This window comes from Pinus tabuliformis, chromosome 8 (genome assembly GCF_031772625.1).
Source record: "Pinus tabuliformis cultivar Carrire ecotype Pingquan chromosome 8, CPIR1, whole genome shotgun sequence".
Taxonomy (NCBI): domain Eukaryota; kingdom Viridiplantae; phylum Streptophyta; class Pinopsida; order Pinales; family Pinaceae; genus Pinus; species Pinus tabuliformis.
The window spans coordinates 722,559,063-722,586,398 of record NC_142294.1 but is presented as its reverse complement, the minus strand read 5'-3'; the positions used below and the strand labels follow the sequence as shown (position 1 = coordinate 722,586,398).

The window sequence follows — 27,336 nt, the reverse complement described above, 5'->3', positions numbered from 1 at the left end:
ATGATGCATTGATTAGGTTCATTTAACTTTAGTAATTACATATGTTTTTCAAAGAAAAGAAATTGGCCTCCCTCTCAACTCGAGGGCTAGAGTGAGGTTGCTAGTTCCAGGCCAAACCATAGGTATACTAACTTAACATTTCAAGGCTTGAAGTAATACAACAATATTCATCAAGGCATTATAGCTCATCCCCACAGGTATACTCACGTAAGAGTTCAAGGCTCAAAGCCAATACAACAATATTCATCAAGGCATTATAGCTCATCATGTCACTAGTGGGGATTTAAAGCTAAGTGGGGAAGATAACAACCATTTTTCCCAACCACTCGAGATAACACCAATTGACAACTTTAGTAACCATATACATGCGACTTATTTAAATGAAACTGCTAGATCAATCAAATTCTCTAAATGATGAGTTAATTATTAACCATGACAGGGTGTTAACAAATAAACATAAGATTTTATCTATGAGAAACAAGGTGTTTGAAATTAAACCAAATCCAATTTAGCTAGATTGCAAGTTAACATTTTAATGAACTTAAGAGAATATTAATCTAGATCTAATGGATAAGATCCTTGAAACCCTATATTGCAAAAAACAAAGAAAAAAGAAATTGAATAAATGTTTTGTGGTTGAAGAAATCAAATAGAGAAGATTAGTGTCTGCCCCACTCGGGCTATGGCGAACACTGATTTAATATTGAGTGTAATTCATATGTCTAAAATGGTAAAGTCATAGGCACCAAGAAGAATTTCCCTGTAATTGATTGGGATAATTAATACCCTCGAGTATAGATTGGGCAGGGGCGAGTTGGTCCTCAGAGAATCCAAACTAAGTACTAAAAGGTGAAATCTGGATTTTGTTTATCGCAAGATAGTATAACCCTAGGATGTGAACACTCAATGCAAAAGAATAAAATGTAAATGATCACAAGGAACTAGGCAAGATGAAATATACCTTAGTTGCATCCTCAATGGAGTATGGTACCCTTTTATGACCTTCTAGTAACTCCTTCCTACAATATTCCTACAAAATAACAAATGTCTTCTAGTATACTCTTGAACACACACTTAAGAATAAATCAGATTCATAATAGAAGCAAAGTTGGACTAGGCTCTTTCAATTATTTCCCAACAAATACAAAAGAGGAGGAGCCCTATTTATATAGATTTGATGCATCATGAAACCATGGGTGAATACATATTCTAGATGCAAAAACATGAGTTAATAAAATGTGCTTAGGAAAAATCATGAGAAAATACGAAAGTGCACTCAAAGTGATTAACAAAAACCACTCAAAGACAATAAAATAACGAATAAGTGAATCACCATCCATAAAATGCTTAATGATTAAGGAAAATGTCACGTGTATGGTCCATAAAAGCCACATACAAGCTCATCAATGAGTGCACCCTCCTAAAAAATGTGCCAACAACCTCCAGGAAATGTGCATGGTCAATGGGAGGCATAAGAACAGCGGCACCTCCTCGATAAACTCTATGAAGCAATGGATGATGAATCTCAAAGTGAAGTGCACCCCAAGAGGATGATGTCATGTGGCACATAGAGGGGGTGTTCTATTATTAAAAGGCACATGGAATCATAAGCAAGGCACTCCATCAATAGGTGGGCATAAGGAGTCATAACCAACTCATATAAGCTCCCAACAACTTGCAACAACCTACAACAAGCTCATAACTAACCCCAACAATCTCAATAGCCCCACACATGTGGTCAACAAGACACAATAAACCAAATATGTGGTAATACATTTCCAAGAATGAAAATATGCCCTCTAGGAGTGGTCCATGTGTCACATGGTAATGGTTGGAGTCTTTGACATCTTTCAATGCAATGTCATGTATCCTAAGGTAGTTACACATGTCTCAATGAAGCACATAGATCCCAATGAAAATGACATGAATCCCAATGTCGATAGATATGATTGTACATAGGTACATGGATCTCAAGGAAACAACATAGATACCGATGCAGTGTCATGGATCTAAAGGAGAGTGCACAAAACTCAAGGCATGATACATCATGTACATAGATCCCAATGCAAGGCACCCACTTATAGTGGTGGGTCAAACCCCCTTACAAGCCATTAAGGGATGCATATGTAGTGATTTTTTCTAACAAAAACATAACACAAGTTTATTTTAAGATTTTCCTAGTTTTACAATGGGAGGACAACCTTAACCCTTTACACACGACAAGTTTTAAGATGAGATATTTCTATATCAATAAATTAAAGGTAGGCGATATGATGGATAAATTATGGAAGGGAAAGGGAAACTTCATGTGTTGACCCTCAAAGCAATGTAAGATGATGTATAGATCTTTAATCTTGTCTGATTACCTATCGATAACCAGATATCTTCAACTTGTAAGCCTACAAAAGGGAGTTTTAACTTTGAATTACCATTTCCTTAGCACTTTTTCTTACTATCCCTTTCATTATCTTTTTCTTGATTTCTTTACTTTCTTCTTATACTTGTCAAGTCAATTTTCTTTGTATGTGCATTGTTAAACATGGGATTAAGGCCACATGCCTCGTAAGTAGGTGGCATACCTCATGTTTTATCATTTTTTGCTTTTAATTATATTTTTATTTCCTTTTTATCTCTCATATTTTGGCTTTGTTTGACTTGGACTTTCTTAGCTAGACCTTGGTGAATGACATATGATGAATCAAACACAAGCGAGAATAAATTTGTATGAATGAGATAGAAATGAATGGGGAAGATGTAAATTGTTATGAATTGTTGGTATATGGAGCACACTACATCGACCTAATAACTAGTAGTGCAACCTAACTCAAGGCCTAATGACACTACTAGATGATAATTATGTCCCCCATGGTATGATAAGCCAAATAATGAAATCATAAATGTTAAGTGTTATTAAATCACACTTTTTAGTATTTACCATGTTCACAACTAACTTAGAAGTCATAAATCCATGTCTAAGTATTAAACCCATACACAATAACATTGCACAAGAAGTGAACTAAATATTCTAAACTAGTGTACCATGATCATGTGTGTTGAAAGTGTAATGTGCCATCTAATGTGCATTCATCCTATGAGGTGTAAGAGAAGAGTGTTGATATATTATGGTTGAGGAGTGACGTGAGGTAAGAGCATCAAGTACCTGAAGAAGAAACCTAGCAGAGTAAGTATGATGATGAAGAATATGAGCAAGAGAGTTCAAGAAAGTAGTAACATCACAACCCTTGAGAGGATGCTTCTATATGTAGTTACCCCCGAAGGGTAAATGAGACCAAATATAAACAAGGAAACATGATCCGAATGGAAAGTGGCATCTACCCATCATATTTACCATGGTATTGTAACTCACGAAGGCACAAAAAATACTATAACTATCATGCCTCACCTTGTAAAAGGGTAAATTGGTCCACCAAAATGTAGTTGTAATCGTTTCCCTTATTTTAATAAAGAGTTTCTTGGTGTGTTTTCTTCTTCTCTCTAGATGTTCAAGTTTCTTAGGTTTTGGCCCCAAGATCCAGATCAATGGTATCAGTGTGGGTTACGACTCTATGACAATCAAGATTTATAAGGTTTTTCATGGAAGGTTGAGACATGTAGCAACAATAAGTCTATTTATTTGCTTATTTTCCCTCTCTCCACATTATTCTTCAAACTTTCAACTCCTTCAAAGATCTTGCCTTCACTTTTTTTAGTTTAGAGAAGCTGGCTAGATACGGCGATTGTTGTCCTTCCTGCCCGTGATTTATTGGTTCATTATCAGATCCATATGAATGTTGATTTTATGGGCTTTATTTATCCCAATAAATCCCACCAACATTTGCAATCAAAGAGGAAATATGGTCATGTTCATGGCTATTCTCCTTAGAAGGTTAAGGTTAAGGGTGAAAACCCTTAGAAGAAATGGCCCTGGAAGCCCAAACCCTAGAAAGAATCATTTTATGAAGTGGTAAAGAGGGTTTTTAATAGAATTCATAATTATTTAAAACATTTTCGGTAGAAATCACATTGGAAGAGTTTGGTCGACGTGTTGTGAACCAACCAGTGTGGTTCATCATCAAGACAAGATGAAGAATGAGATCAAGGCAACATGTTAAATAGGAAGACACGTCATCTTAACGACTATAAGGAAATTACTATATTTGAGTGGGAGAGGAAAAGGGATTTTATTTATTTATTTATTTATTTTAAATCATTTTTAATAATACTAATAATTTTTTTAATTAATTATTGTTATAACTAAATAATTTAAAATATATAAAAAATAAAATCATAAAAATAACTTTAGACTTGACTAGGAATAAGATATACATAAATATATATAAAGGATTATAACAAACTCATTCCCATGAGAAATACGAGAAAATATAACATCCTAAGACAAAGGAGGAATAAAATATTTTTTTTAGATTAATCTAATATATCAAATATCAAATAAATATTGTATTTAATATAAACAATAGAGTCAAAGGATATAAATAACTATTGACATTATTTTCTAACTAATTATGAAGGATTAAAGACGAGAATCTAATCTTTTAGTTATAAATTAAATAGATAAATATATATACAAAAATATAAATTAAATATTTAAAAATGTTATGATGTATGACTTAACTAAGAGAAAGAACAAAAAAAAATATATATATATATATATATAACAAATTTATAAATCAAGGCTAGGGGAAGTTATTAAAATAATGGAAACAAATGAGGATTAATAAATCCTATGGGGAGAAATCAGAAGAAAACACAAACAAGGAGGAAAAAACAAGAAATGAGACAAAAAACACCAGACAAAGAAGGAGAAAAAACTAAGAATAAAGGGAAGGAATCCAACAACTACTAATTTTACATCTATCATCCCTATTAAGATTACTGGACCTCCTCTCAATTTCAATGGCTTCCCTAAACTTACAATGATGAAATGAGAAATATTCACAATAACCTTAGCCTCCTCAATGCATATATGATGCTTGGTCTTCTTTGCATGTTCCACCAAAGTTGAAGAGTGGATCCTCCCGTGCTTGATATTTGCTGCGTGTTCCTTAATCCTCTGATTAATAGACCGACCAGTTTCACCAATGTATGATGTTCCACAAGACCACTGGATGACATAAACACCTTTCATATCCATGGGGTTCACATGGTCTTTAACAAATTTTAAGGAACTTCTAATGGTGTTGAGGGAAAATTATGCTTCTTCAGGATTCTCGCAATCTAGTCTGACGTCCCTTGGATGAAGGGGAGGTGAACTCCTGAATTACGATAAATAGGGTCTTTCTTAATCTTAGGACCTTTGCTAGCTTCGAATAAAGATTTAAGACCCTTCTGCCTACTATATCCATTGTTAATGAAAACATTGAGGAGACGAGATTTCTCTTTAGAAAGGTGGTCTTCATCAGAAATCCTTAGTGCATGAGTAGCTAATGTGCTGAGAACACCTATCTTTTGAGCAGGAAAATGATGGGAATTGGCATGAAGATACTGCTCAGTATGAGTTTTCTTTCGAAACACCTGATGGGAGAAAGAGCCATCAACTTTCCTTGAAATGAGGACATCAAGGAAAGGTAGGCAACCATTAACTTCTTGCTCCATGGTAAACTTTATGGAGTTAGACTGATTATTAAGATGCTGGAAAAAGAGATCTAACTTATTGGGCCTGTGCGGCCATATGGCGCAGGTGTCATCAACAAATATTTTCCAAAGCTTAGGCTTAAATATAACTGAGGACAAAGCTTTGGATTCAAAGTCTTCCATAAACAGGTTAGCAACGATAAGGGACAGGGGGGAGCCCATGGCCACACCACATGTTTTCTCATAGAACTCACCTTCAAAATAGAAAAAGGTCAAAGTGAGGCAAATCTCGACTAATTTAGCAATGTTGGGATCAATGAGGTGAAAGATGACTTCAATGGCTTCCTTAATGGGGATGTTATTGTATACGGAAACTACATCAAAACTGACAAAATTGTCTCTAGGATCAAATTTCATATCCCTCAACTCATTTACAAACGATGATGATTCCTTGACAAAGGACTTCGTAAGGCCAACCAAGGGCTTCAGCTTCGTGGCTAAATATTTAGCTAGAAGATAGGTTGGCCCACCTATGGTGTTGAAAATGGGTCTAAGGGGGACTCCCTCCTTGTGGATTTTGGGAAGCAAATAGATCCTAGGAGTGATAGGGCTACTCTCGATAATCTACTCTTGAAAGGCCTACCCAAACATAGATACCCCACACAAAACCGCAGTCAAAACTAGTCAACGTTGGTCAAAACAGCTTTCTGCAATCTTTGGTCAACACTGGTCAACGCAGGAACATAACTGCCCTTCTTCGCACGTGTGGAGAGTTGCCTCAAAAATTCGTACCAAATCAATGAAGGGGAGAGAGATATGTGACTCACTGAATTGTCTACATGAGGAGGAGGATCCTTCTATTTATATGCAACTTTGAGGATGAACAGACGTGATTGTTGGGCTTTTGAGCCTACATTAGTTTGTTGGTTGACCTTGATAATTTGTCCATAAACAAAATAAATTCATAATTCCAATTGTACATGTCAGAATGAGATGATCTTTAGATCAATCCCACACCTCTCGAAGAGAGGAATCCAATAAAAATACCAACTGCCTCATATGATCTGTCCAAGATGAAGTTTGGCCCTAGTTTCCAAATTTAACACTCCCTCTCAACTAGGGAGAACTTCACCTGCCAAACTGTTTGACAATCAGTACCATTCATGTCTCTGCTCTACTGAACCATGAAGAAAGAAGAAATGATTGAGAATGTATCATACCATTCTCCACTGACCTAAAGTCAGTCTCCAATAATTGAGATTGTGTCATACCGCTCTTTACTAACCCGAAGTCAGTTTCCATTGATCCCAAATCAATATCAACATCCTAGCATAGGGAGTACGGTAGTACATGATGCGTCGATCAGTGGTATTATGGTCCCTATCCTCATTTCCCTACTCATTGGCCAAATGAGAGGTACTTCCCATGTGTCTTGGACTACATGGGTAGGATGTACTGATAAGAGAAGGTGAACCACTCAACCTGCTCATATGCCATAGGAGAAGGTGAACCATTCATCCTATGCATATATCAACATGGGGTATCATAAGGGAAGGTGAACCACTCACCCTATACATTGTGCGCCATTAGGGTAAGGTGAACCACTCACCCTATGGTCGCTCATCACTCCAAGAAGTACCCCAAGCCCCTCGAAGCTCCCATAGCTCAACATCCATCTCATACGGGACACTCAAAAGAGGGCCTCTCCATGACTCCAAGTCGTTCATGGAAGGTTAAGAATTTGACCTTCCCTAGGGGATTTGTAAGAATATTGACGACCTGATCATCAGTCCCAATGTGTTGGAGCCTTATTGCTCCCCATTGTACCATATCCTAGATAAAGTGGTACCGAATATCAATATGCTTGGAGCAGTCATGAAACACGGGATTCTTAGAAAGACGAATCCAACTTTGGTTGTCGCAAAAGATCACGATGGTATCCAGCACATGTCCAAAAAACTCACTAAAGAGCTTCTTCAACCAAACAACTTCACAGGATTCTATACTAGCAGCAATGCATTCAGCCTCAGCGGCGCTCAAAGCAACCGACTTCTGCTTCTTGTTCATCCATGATATCGAAGAAGAACCTAGAGAGAAGCAACATCTAGATGTGATTTTACCCTCCACCACATTGCCAGCCCAATCTGCATCAAAGTAACCATGGAGCCTCACATTCCCAGCAATGTATCTCAGTCCATAGGTGATTGTGCCCTAGAAATATCTCAAGAGATTCTTGGCAGATCCTTAACAAGCCCAGTAATCATCGCTTCTTCTTTTTAAAATTATAGTCTTACCCTGATTTGTTTTGAGATTTCTAGAGTTAGGAGAAAGCTCGATTTTCTTTCTAGAAAGCTATTCTCGTTACATTTGGAGTTGTCTAGCTTGATGCATGCAGAGCTATGGAATAGAATTGAAGCCTGTTCGACTTTAAAATGTCTGCGCATGGAAGAGATTTGGATAGAAAAACAACGCGCGAAATTTGACAAACTCTCCGATAAATCCTCTTCCCATGGAGATTCTTCAGTCTCGTCTGGCTTGTCCTCAAATAACAGAATTAATAACATTTATGTTTTTGCATTTAGCTCCTGGATTAACAACATTACGCTTCAAGAGCAGGGGTTAGCAACTTCCCAATTTAACGAAAGTAGTGGCTCGAGCTCTCTCAGTCATCCTATCCACCCTAAGGCTGGTTTTGTTGAAGAATGCAGTCAGCCACTTGATTTTGTTCGTCCGAATTTTTTTTCTCTCACCATCGCCTCCCCTGAAGGTCTGGATCGCTCGACCTCTGATGATATTTGTCCCCCTTGCATTTCGCCCACTAATCTTGGTTCTCATCTTGTCATTGTTTCACAGGCCTACGCAACTAGCCTTCCACTCTCCTCCAGAGTGACTTCCTCTTTTGAATCTCATCCCATCGATGTGATTATCCATCCTTACAATGATGACTCCTCATTAGATTATGGTCGTCCCTTAACCCTTGTTGCATCCTCTGTCAACCTCAGCCCTTCTCGCCCTTCGCCTTTTTCATCTGGTCATCCCCTCTCCGGCCCGCATGAAGATCCCATGGTTCCTTTTGCTCTCGTTAACCCTTTCGCCGATCAGGATTCCTCTATCGATGGTTTGGTCGATGTCTCCTTTAGTTCCCCTTGTAATGTCCCTAATCAGTTTTCCTTTTCTTATAAGAATTGTATTAACAATATTAACATTTGTGATGATGATGATAATAATAATAATAATAGACCTAGCTATAATGATAATAATAGAAGACTTGGCTATATAAATAATAGTAAAGATGATAATAATAATAATAATGATGATGATGATGCTGATTTTAATATTAATATTGTTGAAGAATTGAGAAATAATACTAATAAGAATAATAACAATAATCCTCCTAATAATAAGGTATTTAATTTGTCGAGTTTTTCTTTTCCCCCTCCGATCTTTAAACATTTGGAGAAGGGATTAAATTTTTCCCTTTCTCCCAAGAAAATTCTGGTATGTGTGACGTCAAATTTGGGATAAGGGGCTTACCGGATAATACTAAAGATATTATTTGGCAAGACTGCATTGTTATTATTAGGAAAGCAAAGCCCCCTAAGAATAACATTAGCAAGGATGAGTTTGAAGCCCTCAAATCTTTGAACAGGAACCAAGACATCGTTGTTTTGAAAGCTGAGAAAGGTGGGGCTATGTTGTAGTAGCTACAACCACCCTCCAAAATTTTTCCTTAGCCCATTTTGGAGCCTCCCTACCAACCTTTCACAGCACTTTGTCTTGCTTTGTCAAGTACACAAGCTTCAGTGTTTTGTTGCACAAAGGCAGCCAGTTGATCACAGCTTGATGCATTCCCCTCACAGGTTGTTCACCTAGACTTGGTCCAGTTGTAGGCTGAGCAGCTTCGCCAAGAAAATTGTGCATTTCTGGAGGCAACCAGCCTTCCCTATGGAAATTGTGTAATTATGTCTGACAGCCTGTTGGGCTCCAAAATTGCGCAATTCTGCCAGTGAAGACTCCCAACAGAAATTGCGTAAATTTCCCCAACAGGGCTGCTCAGCCCAGAATTTGCGCAAATCTGGGTAGCAATCAGCTGCTCTGCCCAGAAATTGCGCAAATCTCCTGGGCAGTTAGCCCAGCTCCCAGCTAGAAATGTGCATTTTTCTCAAGCAGTTGAGTGGATTCATGCATGAGCAGTCTGGTTGACCAGTTCCACCTGGGACCAAGGAAACTTGACTTGCTTGCACTTTCACAAATATCCACGTCACTGGCTGCTTAGCCTACCGGCTAACAGCGTGAACTCACTTGAGCACTTCTGTGACCTTATTGAAGACACTTTCTATCATTTTTATCCAGACTATATTGACTGAAAATTGTTACAACAACAGAAGGCTCTGCATGAATTGATTATTGATTTTTGGAAGTGCTTCTGTGACTTGTAGTTTCAAGCTTCGAGGAGCTAGATGAAATTTGCCTATCTTTGGGAGCGGTTCGAGTATTGCCTTAAGAAATCTGCCCGTCCCAAGAAGAATCTTGAGATCAAGCCTCACTCAACATTCTTCATTGATGGAGCTGTGCAATCTCATGTGGATGCAGTCACTGTCTCGACTGACTATCCACCTTCCTCTCATTCAACAGCTCCACCACTGCTAAGTGATGTTGAGGATCATGCTCACACACTTGTTCAACTTTCACATCCTCCCAACATCACTTCACTTAATTTTCACGTATATTTTGTTGTGAGTCCTTCGAGTTCTCATATGCATTCTGTTCTACAACCTCCGTCTTCGCACTTGGGTGTTCCTCCAGATAGAACTGTCTTGTGTTCATCCATTCCGGACTCTTCACTTGTTGTGAACGAGGAACAACCCATTGATGCAGTTAGTGTTTCCAACCAACTTGAGTTGTCATTCATGAAGAGTATGAGTGGGAGATTGCGCATCAACACTCGGCGAAGGAAGACTCCCTTCAGTCTAAGCCCCCTTTGTTATTTCATAACATCTTTGGGGAACCTGCCATCCATGATTTCGCATGTGTGTCTTCATCCACGGATGCACCCATTGTTGATCACTCATAAGACTCGCCGGATGTTGGTCCATTATTCGACAACGGAGAGGATAACTTATTCATTGAAAATCCACTTGATCTTTCATTTGTCTTTTCCGGAAACACAGAGGATGAGTTTGTTTGCTTTTCTTCTACCCCTCTGTTTGATTCATCTGATCATGAGGATGTCGATGAAACCATTGATTTTTTTGATCGTGGCAGTCATGATCCATTTGTTTACATATTTGATCATGATCATGGATCTATCAGAGTTGATCTTTCGAAGCCACCGGTTTATGATGATATATCTGATGATGAAGTTGAAACACCCAATACTGTTGAGGCACTTCAGCCCTAGTTGATGGTTATGTTAGGTCCTCACTCTCTTGGGGTTAGTCTCACTTCTGATCAGGAAACTGTTCAATCACCCAAGGCTCTTCATAACTCATATGTATGCATTGAAGATCCATTTCACACACTAATCATATTTCCTCCACTCGAACGGCACAATCCCATCACTCATGCACTAGAGGAATCTTACATTAAAAGCACTCGTTCGCGACGCAAGTTATCTTTGTTTATTTCATTTGCTTGCATGTCTCAGTCAAGAGTGTGCTTATGCTCCAAAGTTGCACGCAGTGTCACACAACACCATGATAAGTCCACGGACTGCTCATCATGCACTTGCACTCACTTATGTCATGTGGGCACTGTCAAACACAAAGTGTGGTTATCTTCATTGTTATATATTTCTTGCTTGTTGGTTTGCACAAATGGCTTGCTCATGGACCAAGCCTTCACCAACATGGGTCAACCAATGTGCCAGTGGCTGCATTGGAAATATCACTTCATGTGATCAGGCCCATGCATCATTAGTGTAGGAATAGGAGTAGCGTTTGCTTTCAGTGAGTTTGCTTGCATGCTTGTTTGCTTACTCGCTTTGCTTTCACTTTCGCTTCCACTCTTTCTTTGCTTTGTTGTTTGTTATTTCACTTGTTTTGTTCGTATAGTTCGCTCATTTCGTTCGTAGGTTAGTTTAGCATGAAACCATGAATGACTCTTGAAATGAGCTAGGTGAAGTACAAGAGGGCTTGTACAACTATCACTACTTGGTTATATGTCATCTCACCTCTGTATGAAGAACTTGTTACTTTTAGTCCATGATACGTCGAAGCAAAATACGTACTATTCGAAGTGAACCTTGGTGAAAACACAATGCTTGCGCGTTAATTAGTGTCACCTTCTATAGTCAGTTGTTTTTGGGTTAACCCTTGTCAACTGAGTCAGGTAGAGTAAGGTGAGGGGGGAAACCTTAATAGGCACGTCAGGCATACAATAAACTACTTCTTTGCTGGAACAACCTCTTCTACTCTCAATTAGTCGGGATCTCTCTTCCGCCTCTGAAATGAATAAGTGTTATGCACAGATGAAAAAATGAAAAGTCAAAAAAATTAAAAATGAATAAGGCGAAAGAAGAGAAAGGATTCCTCCGCAGGGAAGTGATGCAAGTAACTCCACCGGGATACTGACCAAGCTCGCTGGCAGTGGAGCCATGCTTGTGTTCCTATGTGACTCCATCGGGGTACTATCCAGGCCTGCTGGCAGCAGAGCAACACTAGAGATGAAACTAAGACTCTGACGACTATACTGCTTATGCATCAATATACCCCTCAACCCCAATCAAAACAATTGTGTTGAATTGGCTTGGAATGTGTGTCAATCGACCAAGAGCTTGGCAAATGCTACATCTTACAATCAAGGTAGCATGAAACCAAGATGATCTGGGGATTAAATAATACTTCCAGAGGTGTTAGACTTGCTCTTCACGAACAAGGTCCTTTCAGAGAGTTGGAGTTCTACGAGTGCATCGCCAAGTGTTGTAGCGGCTACAACCACCCTCCAAATTTTTTCGTTATCCCGTTTTGGAACCTCCCTACCAACCTTTCATAGCACCTTGTCTTGCTTTGTCAAGTACACAAGATTCAGTGTTTTCTTGCACAAAGGTAGCCTGTTGATCACAGCTTGATGTATTCCTCTCATAACATGTTCACTCAGACTTGGTCTAGTTGCAAGCTTAGAAGCTTCCCTAAGAAAATTACGCATTTCAGGAGGGCAACCAGCCTTCCCTCCAAAAATTGCGCAATTATGTCTGGCAGCCTGTTGGGCTCTAGAATTGCTCAATTCTTCCAGTTACCACTCCTAACAGAAATTGCGCAAAGTTCCCCATCAGGGCTACTGAGCCCAGAATTTGCACAAATCTGGGAAGCAGTCAACTGCTCTGCCTAGAAATTACACAAACCTCCTGGGTAGTTAGCCTAACTCCTAGCCAGAAATGTGCATTTTTCTCAAGCAGTTGAGCGGCTTCATGCATGAGCAGTCTGGTTGACCAGTTCCACCCGGCATCAAGGAAACTTGACTTGCATGCATGCATGACTTGCTTTTTCCCGGAATACATGCAAAATGCATCCCATGATTCAGGGAGCTATTTTTAGCAGCCAGGGGTTACATGCAAAGTTGTTTTAGAAACTTCCCTTCAACTGTTGCTTTTTCCTAGATTTGTGGCATGCTCGTCATGAGCCCAAACTTATTTATTCGACGCATCAGAGCTCATTCTTTCACATCAATCTTGGAGCTCTGACATCCCACAATACATCCAAGACTCTTTGACACATCCGGCTCAACTATTCACAGGTAAGTGGCCTCAACTTGTCTTTTTCAGCATTTCTGTCGCTTTTCATGTATTCACTTGTGTGAGTGTTGTTTGCTTGATTTATTTGAACACTTGTTGTCGTTTACATGTATACAAGATTTTCCTAGCTCTGTTTCAGTTTTCATTGCTATATCACTACTGTCGCATGCATGAAACTGTGTTGCATGAACGTTCACCGAACTGACGAATCGCTTCACCCATATGCATGTTGATTTTTTTGTTGAATCTTTCATTCATGTTTGCATGCATTGTAGATCTCTTCTACTTTCACTTAGTGTCGCCATGCATTCACTATCTTATTTGCTTTCAGTTGCCCATCAGCGAGTCAGGCCAACTTTGACCCGGACTCTGCCTTCACTGAGACTACATTACACAATATGGGGAAGGAAGACTTTTCCTTCCTCTCCAAAAATGCGCATTTCTAACCAGCACCACCCTCCAGGACTGTTTTGCGCATTTCTGAAGGGTAGTGACTGCTGGCCCATAAAATTGCGCAATGCAGTCCCTGAGCCTGTAGTCACTCCCAGTTGGAATTGCGCATTGCGCAATCCCAGCAACCAGTCTGGATTGTGCATTGTGCAAATCCAGCAACCAATCTTACCTCCCAAATAGCCTAGACTGCCTTTTGCATAGTTCTGGTAGCCAGTCACCTAGCCTCCCAGAAGAAATTGCGCAATCTTTCCCATCACCTTTGTCATTCCCCAAATTTGCTTTGTTTCCACTGACAAATTTTTTGCCATGCATGTTGCTTGTCTCTAGATCTTTCAGATTTCATCTGTCTCAATGGCTTCCAAGATAACAAGATCATAGGACACTGATGGAAATGCAGCTAGAGCAGCAGTTGAGCAAGTTTCCTCTAGTTTGTCGATCTATAAAGATTCAAAGTTGTATCTAGACAACGACATTAAACTGAAGTGGCAAGAGGTCAATGAAACATTTGTAGGCACTTTGGGGGAACACCTCGAAGACCATCAGGTGTACGTGAATTTTCACAAGTCCGGCTTGTACCGGATTGCATGTAGATATCCCGTGTTCCCATGTGCGGACATGATACACTGGATCGTCTCTCACACTGATCTCGAGATAATGACCTTGAGCAGTGTCAGTGGGACAAAGCTTGCAACCTTCTGGGAACGAGATTATGATGAGATGTATCAAATGTCAGAGCCCGTGACTGTCATGGAGACTCCATTCAGCTTACCCAACAACAATGCTAACTCCAGAGACATTCTAAAGAATTGGGTAAAGGAGCCAGCTCGATTCAGGTTGACACCCAACCAGATCTACAAGACAAAGATACTGAGGAAGGTGTACCAATACTTGATCATATTTGCTTTTCAACTGTATGGCCAAGCAAGCACGAAAACCTTCCCACAGAGTTGGGTGGTTGCACTAGACCAATTGGCTAGAGAAGGAAAACCATGTAACTAGTTCGGCATACTAGCTCATTAGCTGAAGGAGCAAGTAACGAAGGCTCGACAGTCACCCGGAGGTATGCATATAGAGATTTACATGTCCGCTTACATTCTAGATGCAACATGTGCCCAAAAGGATTTCTCGGGTTTGGAGTGGGCATGGTCAACAACTGAGACTGCTATGAACATGTATTTAAAGTTGTTGTCTAAATGCAGCTTCAAAGGAGTAATCACACGGTTCTTCGACCATTTTGTCACCGCGATGTACAAGATGATATTTGAACAAGATCCGCCCTGCATGTCAAAGGAAGCAATGGAGGCATTGATAGGCATTGTGGATTGGTATGCCTCACTGTCCGTCACTTTCATTCGAATGTTTAGTGTGGAGAAGCCTCTACATGTTCTGCCAAAGTTTGCCTTGGACATACTTGTCATGCAGGAAGTAACATATCACATTTCAGCAGGATTTACAGCTAGATTGCATCAAAAGAAGAAGGCACCTTGGCCCGCTCTTCCATTGTAGATTGGGTTATATGAGATCTGGAGTATCAAGCAAGCGGATGTCGAAGCAGAACTGATGAAGAAGTACCCATTTGACCTCTGAAGCTACAATTCGTATGACCCACATTGCATTGTGAAAGATCATTGCACGAGAGTTCAGTTCAACTGGATCCACGGGGCATGTCATTGGGCCAAGGAGGACCCATGGAGATATTGCTACAATTTCTCCAGACCTAATGAACCGGTCGACTTTGCTGTGGAGTGGTTAGTAAAGCAACATGAAGCAACATCACGGAGAGCACCAATAGTAGTAGTAGTGGCAGCAGAGGCAAGCATACCAGTGTGTGACAAAGGTAAGAGGAAGATTGTCGATCGCATGGAGGAGGAGAAAAGTTGCAAGTTTTGAGCAAATCCACTTGTAGAGAAAGTAGTTATGGCTATAGAGGCAAAGAGGCAGCAGTGCGACAAGCGAATCGTGTGAAGGCAGAAGGACAAGAAGAGAATGGAAGAAGTAGAGAAGGAGTTGCATGAGCTGAGGGAGCAACTCCAAAAGGAACAAGAGCTGTGCAAATAGGAGAGGGAAGTGCAGCAGTAGCAGATACAGAACAGGGCACAACATGTGCAAACAAATGAAGCAATGCCCATACAAGTAGTTGATTCATCAGAACAGTTGGCATTAGGCGAATAGGGTGAACCATCGTAGGGGCAAGACTTCACTCATGATATAGAACAAGCACTTCAATAACTAGATGCAGACATGGAGCAGCAGGAGTTGGAACAGGACACCGAACTCATACCTCACCACAAAGAGGTCGACTCACCTGCTTCAATGCATCCAGATGATGAGCAAGTCTCGGATGACCAAGGAGGCACTAAGATCCTTGGTGATCAGCTGGAAGAAGAGATGCACAACATCTCGTTTGATGAATCCCAACATAGAGTTGTGCAGTCTCACAGAGTGTCAACTCCGGAGGATCAAACATCTCCTGCACAAGTTGAAGAACGAGTGATCGTGAATGATGTGCGCAAACATCCAGTTGCCTTGGCCGATGCAACCAGAGTGTATGCCGAAGCCACTAGCTCAAGTGTTCGCTTCCTAATAGTTTAGAATGAGCGAATGGCAAAGGAACTACAAACGGCTAAGCAAGGAGGAGACTTGGTGACAATGTCCGCCCAAGCTGAACTAAAGAAGGCAATACTAGATGAAGTATTGTCCCTTGACAGAATTATGCAACCATTGTACTCCAAGTTTGGTACCATGCACAAGGCAGTCGTCCATCTCAACGGATGGTAGCAGTGATGTGCTAGAAGAGCATGTATCTTGATGAATTTGCATGTTGTTGTTGATGACATGCAAACATGGACGATGAAGTACAAGGGAGCCCCACTTCACTTGCCTAAGAGGCCAATGCAGTTGAGCTGAGAGCATGTATCCGAAGTCAAATCCGGAATTACGAAAAACTCCCACAGTTCATCACTATCATATAGGCTTCCCATGCACGAGTATTCAAAAGTATGGATGTTGTGGTGCGTACACATGCGAAGCCATCACTTGGGACTCTCGCCTAGGCGAAGACAAAGAAATAGGTCTGAATCGAGATTGACTCGTACTTAGACGAGTTGATGCACATTGCCACCAACCCAGACTTGCCCATCAATGCAGACATCATGCACAAGTATGTTGCTGGTCCGGCCACCTTGAAGACAATGATGCGCATGCTTTCAGATGAGTTGGATAGAGGAACCCGAGCAGTGTACCTGGATGCTATGGAGGCAAAGGTCAGGTTTCAGACAAATGTCACCACGAAACACACGGACACCATCAAGGACTACAGATCTTGGCATTATTATGTTACTGTCAATCAGCATGAAGATGTTGAGGAGTTAGACTTCCATGGTTGTCTAAGTTAGAGTGATGTCTAGTTTGGCTTGCTCAAGCCAATTGTGTTCACATGGGTACATGTGCATTGTAATGTTGAGTCATGTCAAGTGTAATTCAAGTGTCAATAGTGGATGTAATAGTCATAAAGTAGGTGAAGAGTCATGAGGGTAGTTGAACAGTCACAAAGGGGAATGTTAAGGGCCACCCCACCCTTTGTTATAAATAGTCCCTCATAACTCATTGTATAGGCTTTTGGTCAGCCAAGCTTCTGATAAGACTATCTTGGAGAAAGCTTGGACAATATTGTAACACACCTTGGCTTCTCCACTGCACGGAGCTAGTACATCTCTTTGGAGGAGCAGGCAGATGTGGCTGTAATGTTCCACTATTGGGGCTAGCGGGTTTACATGGATGTATTGTATGACTGGAACTTACACTTCTTTATATAATAAGAGCCAGCATGTTTTCATGCATATGTTGTTATTGTAGTTGGACTGTTCTGGTTGCTTTAACGATGTATGTTGTTTAACTTACGTAGTTGTGTATGAACTGTTTTGTATGAAATTATATGAATCTTGTTGCAAATGTGTTATTGGTTTAACCATCACTTTAGATTGTCGGCTGACCTGCTTTCCAGCTTGTGATGCATCTTCGCTCATGTGTTTCCTTCCCAGTTGAGTACTGTTACGGGTTGCCAAGGGGCACACTCACATCACCCCCCATGTGTTAGAACCTCTCATACACCTTCCTTGACTCACTGCAACAGTCACACCCTTGCTACTGATAGAGTTATCTTACTTACCTCTGTGCGACATTGTGTTCAAGGCATTTCTTTACGACCCACTACTAGGACTCCTACACCAAACAATTTGAGGTCTAATTGGGACTTCTTACTGTGGAGATCCCCTTGACATGTTGGCAAGTCTAGCACTGTCAACATGTGTTGTATTCCTTAATAAGGAGGATTATCGGAAGAATATGTTGGATCACCTAGTTAACAGCGGATGCTACAGGAAGCTTGACAAGAATCCCTTGAAAATGCTCTCCATAACGGTTTTTGTTGCTATAAAGTCCATTAGCACTGTTGGTTCCTTTAGCCACAAACTTATCGAGAGTAGCCCTATCACTCCCGGGATCTATGGGCTTTCCAAAATCCACAAGGAGAGAATCCCCCTTGGACCCATTTTCAACACCATAGGTGGGCCAACTATCTTCTAGCTAAATATTTAGCCATGAAGCTGAAGCCCCTTGTTGGCCTTACAAAGTCCTTTGTTAAAGACTCCTCATCATTTGTCAATGAGTTGAGGGATATGAAATTTGATCCTAGAGACAATCTTGTCAATTTTAATGTAGTTTCCCTGTACACTAACATCCCCATTAAGGAAGCCATTGAAGTTATCTTTCGCCTCACTGATCCCGACACTACTAAATTAGTCGAGATCTGCCTCACATTGACTTTTTTCTGTTTTGAAGGTGAGTTCTATGAGCGATCCTGTGTTGTGGCAACGGGCTCCCCCCTGTCCCCTATCATTGCTAACCTATTTATGGAAGACTTTGAATCCAAAGCTTTATCCTCGACTATATTTAAGACTAAGTTTTGGAAAATATTTGTTGATGACACCTACGCCATATGGCCGCACGAGTGCGATAAGTTAGATCTCTTTTTCCAGCATCTTAATAATCAATCTCATTCCATAAAGTTTACCATGGAGCAAGAAGTTGATGGTTGCCTACCTTTCCTTAATGTCATCATTTCAAGGAAAGTTGATGGCTCTTTCTCCCATTAGGTGTTTCGAAAGAAAACTCATACTGAGCAGTGTCTTCATGCCAATTCCCAACATTTTCCTACACAGAAGATATGTGTTCTCAACACGTTAGCTACTCGTGCACTAAGGATTTATGATGAAGACCACCTTTCTAAAGAGAAACCCCATCTCCTTAATGTTTTCGTTAACAATGGATATAGTAGGCAACAGGGTCTTAAATCTTTCCTCGAAGCTATAAAATGTCCTAAGATTAAGAAAGACTCTATTGATCGTAATTCAGAAGTTCACCTCCCCTTCATCAAAGGGACAACAAACAAGATTGCGATAATCCCAAAGAAGCATAATGTTCCCTCAACCTTTAGACCCCTCAACACCATTTTTAAATTCCTTAAAATTTGTTAAAGACCACATGAACCATATGGATATGAAAGGTATTTATGTCATTTCGTGTTCTTGTGGAACCTCATACATTGGCGAAACTGGTCAGTCTATTAATCAGAGCATTAAGGAACACGTTGTTGATATCAAGCAAGGGAAGAACTGCTCTTCAGCTTTGGCGAAACATGAAGAGAAGGCCTAGCATCATATATGCATTGAGGAGGCTAAGGTTATTGCGAATATTTCTCATTTTCATCACCGTAAGTTTAGGGAAGCCAATGAAATTGAGAGGAGATCCAGTAATCTTAATAGGGATGACGGGTGGAGAATTAGTAGTTATTGGATTCTTGCCCATTCTTCTTAGTTTTTTCTCCTTCTTTGTCTGGTGTTTTTTGTCTCGTTTCTTGTTTTTTCTCCTTGTTTGGGTTTTCTTTTCATTTCTCCCCATAAGATTTATTAATCCTCCTTTGTTTCTATTTTCCCTCTTTATTTTATTTTTAATCTTGATTCATTGTTCTTCCCCTTCATATTTAGAGGTTATTTTAAGTATTTGGTTTCCATTGTTTTGATAACTTCCCCTAACCTCGATTTATAAATTTATTTTTAATCCACACACAGAGACACTGTGAGGCTCCATCCTAGGGTCCTCTAACAAAAACTAAATTTCTCTAATTTTAAATACAATAAAACAAGAAATAACTTATTTCTAACTAAACTTTTAATTGATGATAATTTACCATTAAAATTTATTTCCCACAATTAAATAAGTAAACATTTCATTGCAATCACTTACATGAGTAATCTATAAATAGAGGAATACATGTTCCAATAGCCTAGTTGAGATGCCCCTGAGCTCTTGATCCTGTTGGGATGCTCCTCTTGACTACCCGACTGGATTTGCCTCCCAACCAACTAGGAAGTATTTCCTAGCCCAGGAAACCTCCACAGGTTCCCTAGCCCTCTGAGCCCAAGTCCAACCAGATGTAGTGTGTCCAAGTTAAACAAATACTCTCCTTCTCTCCCTTCTCTTTTCTTCACCTTCCTCTCAAAACAAAATCCTCCAAAACCACAACCAAAACCAAAACCAAGATCAAGGATCCCCCTCTCCTCCCATCATCCTTCCCCTTTTATGCCTCTTTCTCCCATCCACCTCAACCACCTATCATTAATGTCATAACTACCCCCTCATCCTTACATTTGACTTTTCTTATCATATCTTCTCCCAAGTAAATTTGAGAGGACATTTTGGGGATGAGATATGAATATATAATTTGGTAATTAATTAGAGAGGACCATATCTTCTCTCAAGTAAATTTGAGAGGAAATTTTGGCGATGAGATATGAATATATAATCTGAAATAAATGGAAGGAGACCATATCCTATTAAAATTTAAATTTGAGGAGGTAGGTTGGGAATAGTAATAAAATTTATATTAGTATTAAATTCATTGTTTCACCCATGTAGGTATGTACCAATATTTCTTGATAACTATAACTCAATATTCTCATGTTATTTAAACACTAGTAAAGTTTGAATGATAAGATTAAGTAGGCCATTACACACACACACACACACATATATATCTTTCTCTTAGTTAAGTCATAAGTCATAACATTTTTAAATCTTTAATTTATATTTATATATATATAATTATCTATTTAATTTATAACTGAAAGATTAGATTCTCATCTCTAATCCTTTATAATTAGCTAGAAAATAATGGCAATAGTTATTTATATCCTTTGACTCTATTATTTATATTAAATAAAATATTTATTTGATATTTGATATATTGATGATGATGATGATGGTTAACATCCACTGAGACCAAACTTTGGTCTATCGGACCTAAAGAAATGAATTATTTAGTTTGATTTAAGATTTTATTCTTATGCTCAAAAAGCTTGGAGAGAAGCCTCCCGAGCTCACTATAATTTTGACAACATAAAAGGCTCGGAAGGTCAGTGTTGCAACACAGATTTTGAAACTGAGATCTAATGTGGTTGTACTCGGGGCACTCTAAGAGGAAGTGATTTTCATCCTCGATGTTCGTATTCTCACAAAGATGGCAGAACCTTTCCATCCATGGTATTTTAGGAATGACCCAACGACCCGTTTCACTATGGAGCTCATGAGAGTTCGTTCTAATCTTGCCCATATTAATTTTATTCTTTGAGCTAGTTAAAACAGAGAGATACTTTTGATCCTCTAGGGTGGGGTTGATGACCTCCTTATAATATCTTAATTTTCTTTTAGCTGCTAAATCTTTCTCACACCACATTTTTTCTTTGAACTTAGAAGTAACAATATTTTTAATGTTATTAATGTTTTGCAATGCAACATTCTCGTCGATCTCCCAATTGTTTAACCAGGCCCTGGTGTCTTTATACCAACCTCATTTGAGCCTTAGGTGGTTTTGGCTGGAATTTAAAGCTAGCTTAGGAAGTCTATGGTCTCCTATGTTATTGAGTTTGTGCTTGTACAACAGAAGCCTAGTCATAGCTAGGCTCTCGATAGGGGAAATACCTACTTCTGTAAGGAGAATAGGATAGGGTGTGTTGCTTTTAATTTTGAGGTTATATGTCATAAAACGCTTCTAGATTTGCTGAATCTTTCTTCAGGATTCTCTAGAGATGCTACAACCCCAAACCTCACATCCATATAACATAACGGAGTGACTAAAGTTTCAAAGAGGAACTTCTTTCTATCCCACATTACGAGATTTGCCGTTTTACAATTATTTTCAAGACCAAAATAAGCTTTCCATCCCCCATTAATCCTTTTCTCAATGCTATAGTTCCAGTTGAGCTTGTGATGAATATCAATTCCTAGGTACTTGTAGGAAGATACTTCCTCCAAGTTACTATTGTCATACATAAAATTAGCGTAAGTGTCCTTCTTGGATTTGATAATCATAACTTTTGTTTTGTTAGTGTTAACAATCATACCCATTGTAGAGCAGAAATTCTTAAGAAGTATAAGTTGCTTATCAATATCAGATGTGCACCTTGCGAGAAGAACAATATCGTCAGCGTAGAGAAGAAGAATGATGACTATCCCAACTAAGATCGTGCCAACACATCCTACTTCCTCTAAACAACCTTCTAGCTTGTCGATGTAAATGCCAAATAGGGTAGGGGAGAGGGGGCAACCTTGTTTAACTCTGATATTACACTTAATATCTTTCGACCACCCCTCATTGCTCTTTAACCTAGCAATTACATTCTCGTATAACCTTATAGTGGCAGCTCTCAACTCAAAAGGAACCTTTAGTTCTTCTAATATGTTCCAAAGGTTGTTTCTAGGAACCGTATCGAAAGCCTTTCTAAAGTCCATAAAGCAACAAAAGGGATTGGATTTATCACTGCGGCATTCCTCCACAATGATCCTAAGCATAATGAGGTGGTCTGTTGTTGAGTGCTGCTTTCTAAAACCTGCTTGGCCTTTAGTCCGCTTACCTTCACTTTCAAGCCATATGCTCAACTTCCTTTCCAAAATAATACCATATAACTTGGCTAGGAGAGGGCTGATCATAATTATCCGATAATTAGAGGGGTTATTTGTATCCCCACTTTTAAAAATAGGGATAATGAGGCTTTGAGTCCATGGTTTAGGGAACCCTTGCTTGACCGCTTGATTGAAAATCTTGTGAATGTGGAGGATGAGGACAGGACCTCCAATTTTTAAGATTTCCGCCTAGTAACCTTCAATGTCCTTAACTTTCCCATTAGCCAAGCGATTAACCCCAAAATCAATGTCTTCTAATGAGAAAACTTCTTTCGTTGTGAGTAGGGTTTCAAAGTTATCCATGACATTTGGAGATTCATAAAGCTTTTTAAGATAGGAATTCCAATCGTGTAAAGCAATTTTATTATTATCTTTAGTTTTCCTAGTTAGAATCTGCCTCCAGAATTTCTTAGGAGCTACCTTAGAGAGGTGTAAGAGATTCTCTTGTCTTTTACGAATATACTGTCTTTTTTTCCTTTTAGTTAGGGCTTTGTATATTTTTATCTTGCCAATTTTAAGAGATTCATCAACAACTTCCTTAATTTCTCTCCTCACACTTTTACAATCTTTGTCATACCATGGGTTGGTTTTGCTATTTCTTTTATTACTTGAAACTTCAATTGAGAACTTGTTAATAGAATATGAGAGGGTTGTAGTAAAATTATGATAGAGATCTTCTATGTTGTCTATACTAGATAAAGGAAGCAAATTAGTTTTTAATTCATTTAGAAAGAGATCTTTTTTATTTCTATCAAAGATTAACTTCTTTTGGCTATAAGGATTATCTTCTATGGGATCTCTATGCATGAAAAAATTGAGAGTTATAAGTAAAGGCCTATGATCAGAGTCAGGCTCATGGTTGTTTAAGATGTCAAAATTTGTTATTTTGTTGTATAGAGGGAGATTAGAGATAACATAGTCTACCACGCTGCTACCAAGCCCATGGATGCAGGTCATCTGGCTAGAATTAGGCCACTTCTTTAGACCGTTGCAAATTATGAGATCCTGAGCACTACAGAGCTTGACTAGCTCCGACCCAAACAAATTCTCCCCAAGGTCTTTAGAGCTCCTTTTGTACCGGCTAGCCAGAGGAAGGTCTTCGTCTAACCAAAGAGGATTAGGGTTGGAATGATTGCTTAGAAGAATATCTTGGTTGCTTGAAGTTCGAGCATTAAAGTCGCCCATTAAAAGGATATTGCCTTCATTCCTTAGGCTAGAAATATCATTCTCTAAACCATTGTAAGGACTATTTTTATCTAGTTTTTTTTTTCTTATAGAAGTTAGAATTGATGGGGGGGAAATAACAGATTTCTATGTAGGTCTTTTTATCATAAATGTCAGTAATTTATATCCAACTATATTGGTTGTAAGGGTCGTTTTTATAAATCCTAGCATGGGGAGAGATTTTCTTCTTAATGTAAAAAGTTATACCCCCAATGCCTCTATGGGAGGATCACTTATTCCAGGTAGACCATAATGTAAAGCCATCTATGTTAGGGACCTTAGATTCTTCGCGCTCCGAAGTTTCAATAAGCAAAATAATATCAACATCATTCAAGATCCAACTTAGTTTGGGGCCTTTGTTCAATGGAATAAAAAATATTTTATTCCTCCTTTATCTTAGGATGTTATATTTTCTGGTATTTTGGAATAATGTTTATTATATTATTATTTTCTTCCTTAAATTATGAGTTTGTTATAATCCTTTATATATATTTATGTATATCTTATTCCTATTCAAATCTAAAGTTATTTTTATGATTTTATTTTATATATATTTAAAATTATTTAGTTATAACAAATAATTAATTAAATCCAATTAGTTTAAAATTATATGTATGTGTGTGTGTGTAATAAAAAACTATCAGTATTATTAAAAATTATTTAAAAAAAAATTCCCTTTTCCTCTCCCAGTCAAATATAGTCGTTTCCTTTTAGCCGTTAGGATGACTTGTCTTCCTATTTAACTTGTTGCCTTGCTCTGATTCTTCATCTTGTCCCGATGATGAACCACACTAGTTGGTTCGAAACACATCAACCTAACTCTTCCAATGTGATTTCTACTGAAAATGTTTTAAATATTAAAGATATGGATCACAAAAGCTTGAATTTGAGGATCCATAAAGTTAGTGATAGAAAATTGGGTCGTATTGATGACCAAACATTAAAGAAAGACCTCACAAAAAATCCTCTACCAATGGGGCAAGTAATGATTATGAAGTGAGGACATGCTTTAAAACCTAACAATAATAATAGTATAAGTCAGTTGGAAATTGTAAACAAGATAATGGGTTTGTTATTTGTAAGCTCAACCTAATTCATGAAATCAAGATATGTTTCCCCAATGGAATCTGAAGCAACAACTCTACGTAGACTCAAAACTGAGATCACATAGGGAGGTAACGTCATGAAAACCCCTTATTTTCTTGTTAATATTTCAGAGAAATGGGTCGAGTACAAATTTCCAATTCACTTATGGAATAAGAAATTTCCTCGAGTTAGAGGCTTTAAATCTCTATACCAATGGTGAAGGAAGCTTCCCCCTCTCCTTGGCTAACTTTTAATCTCACTTTTAGCTCAATGTAGATAGAGCCACAACGAATCCCAAAAACTCGCAAAAAAATAAGTTGAAGTTTTTGGTCTATGTGAACCCGACCATTTCCTTTGCATTATCGGCTATAAGTCTCCAACCCTCCATGGTTGCTTTTGCTATCATTATCATTATATGGCCCTATTTTCACCTTAGATCCCATACATCTGAGCCAGACATGATGATTATATGTAAGAGAAAAGAAAAATAAAAGTAGCAACAATACTATAAGGGTTAGAGACATGTAAGGATCGAGTCCTAAGTACCATCCTTGCTTGTAAAACCCCAAGCTCCTAGAGGCATATACACAACAGAAGAAACCCCTGTGTATTGTTATTTCTTATCGAATTCAAGAACAATTTGCAGGACTTAATTCGTTCTCCATCGAAGGACGAAGTTACATTAAAGTAGTGCGCATCATTCAAAGAAATTATTTGATGCCAACCTCATTGGAACATTCAATATAGGGGGGTGATCTGTAAAGGTGCTTCACAACAGTGTTGGTTTTGCAATCGCTATGTTGGGCCTCTTTGTATTGGAACAAATGGTTGTTGAACTGACAACAGATTTAGGCATCTTGTAATACATTGGTTATGGGGTGATCCAGGCGGATCTTCAGATATAATGGCATGGAAAAACTTAGAAATCAAAGTGATCGGAAGGAAGTCAACTCAGGATCAGAGCGTAGATCTCGTCAACTTGATTCCAACGGTGCAAATGGCACTTCAATCTGAGTCCAGATGATGAAGTTATTGCTAAAAGAATGATGCTTTAATCCTTAAGAAAATGAGGATTTTCCTTTGGAAATGGGTCTTAAGCCTTTAAGTCCAAATCGCAATCAGAGGTTGCATAGAGGCGGACTTAGGAAAGGCACTGAGGAAACCCCAATCGCCGATCTCCGACTAAATCGGATTGGCGGATAAGCGGGTAAAGGGAACGGAGGTCATATATATATATATATATATATATATATGTATGTATGTATATATATGTATATATGTAGATATATATGTATATATGTACATATATATGTATATATATATATATATATACATATATATATATATGTATATATATATATATATACATATATATATATATATATATATATGTATATATATATATATATACATATATATATATATATATGTATGTATATATGTGTATATATATATATATGTATGTATGTGTATATATATGTATATATGTAGATATATATGTATATATCTACATATATACATATATATACACATACATACATATATATATATATATATATACACACACACACATATATATATATATATATTGGCAGCGCGATCGGCGATCAAACAATCGGAGGGACCGTCATTGGGACACCGATGCAATCGACCGACGCCAATATCGGCGATCGGCGGTCGGAATTTCCCCGTTAAGAGGACCTTGGAAACAGCGATACGCTGATTGCGACTGCAGGTCGGACTCGATAGTCATATAAGCCCAATTTAATGATTTTTGAAATTCGGGTAAATGGTTTTGGGGCGGATTTTCAGTGTTTTCAAGATTTTTAAGGCCTTATCGCCTCAATGATAAAAGACCATTTAAAGAGGCAGTTACGCCCGCCGATCATTCCCCGATACTGGCCTCCATTGTGAACCAAGACAAGCCCCAATTTGAATGGGATCTTGTCCAAAGAATCCATTATAAAGCCACGATCATTGGAAATCACAAAGGGGAGAAGGCATTTTGTTGCACCACATTGTTTCGTTGGCAGGAGGCTGAGAGCGCTATTTGTCTGTGTCTAAACAGTTTTTACATAACTCCAGCCCCATTTATTGCTACGGACGCATTGGTGCTATTTACCTCTCCATCTCAGGCATCCATTTCCCAAGCCATCTTGCAGATTGGAGGTATAAACCTCTTGTGGACAGTTGATGATTGTAATTCTCTGTTCCTTCATGCCATTTAATAA

General features: G+C 38.8%; 1 pseudogene; it reads left to right on the top strand.

Moving 5' to 3' along the window:
• The first annotated feature begins 3,566 nt into the window (after window positions 1-3,566).
• Window positions 3,567-25,325, top strand: LOC149237627 (uncharacterized; annotated as a pseudogene).
• Window positions 25,326-27,336: the final 2,011 nt, after the last annotated feature.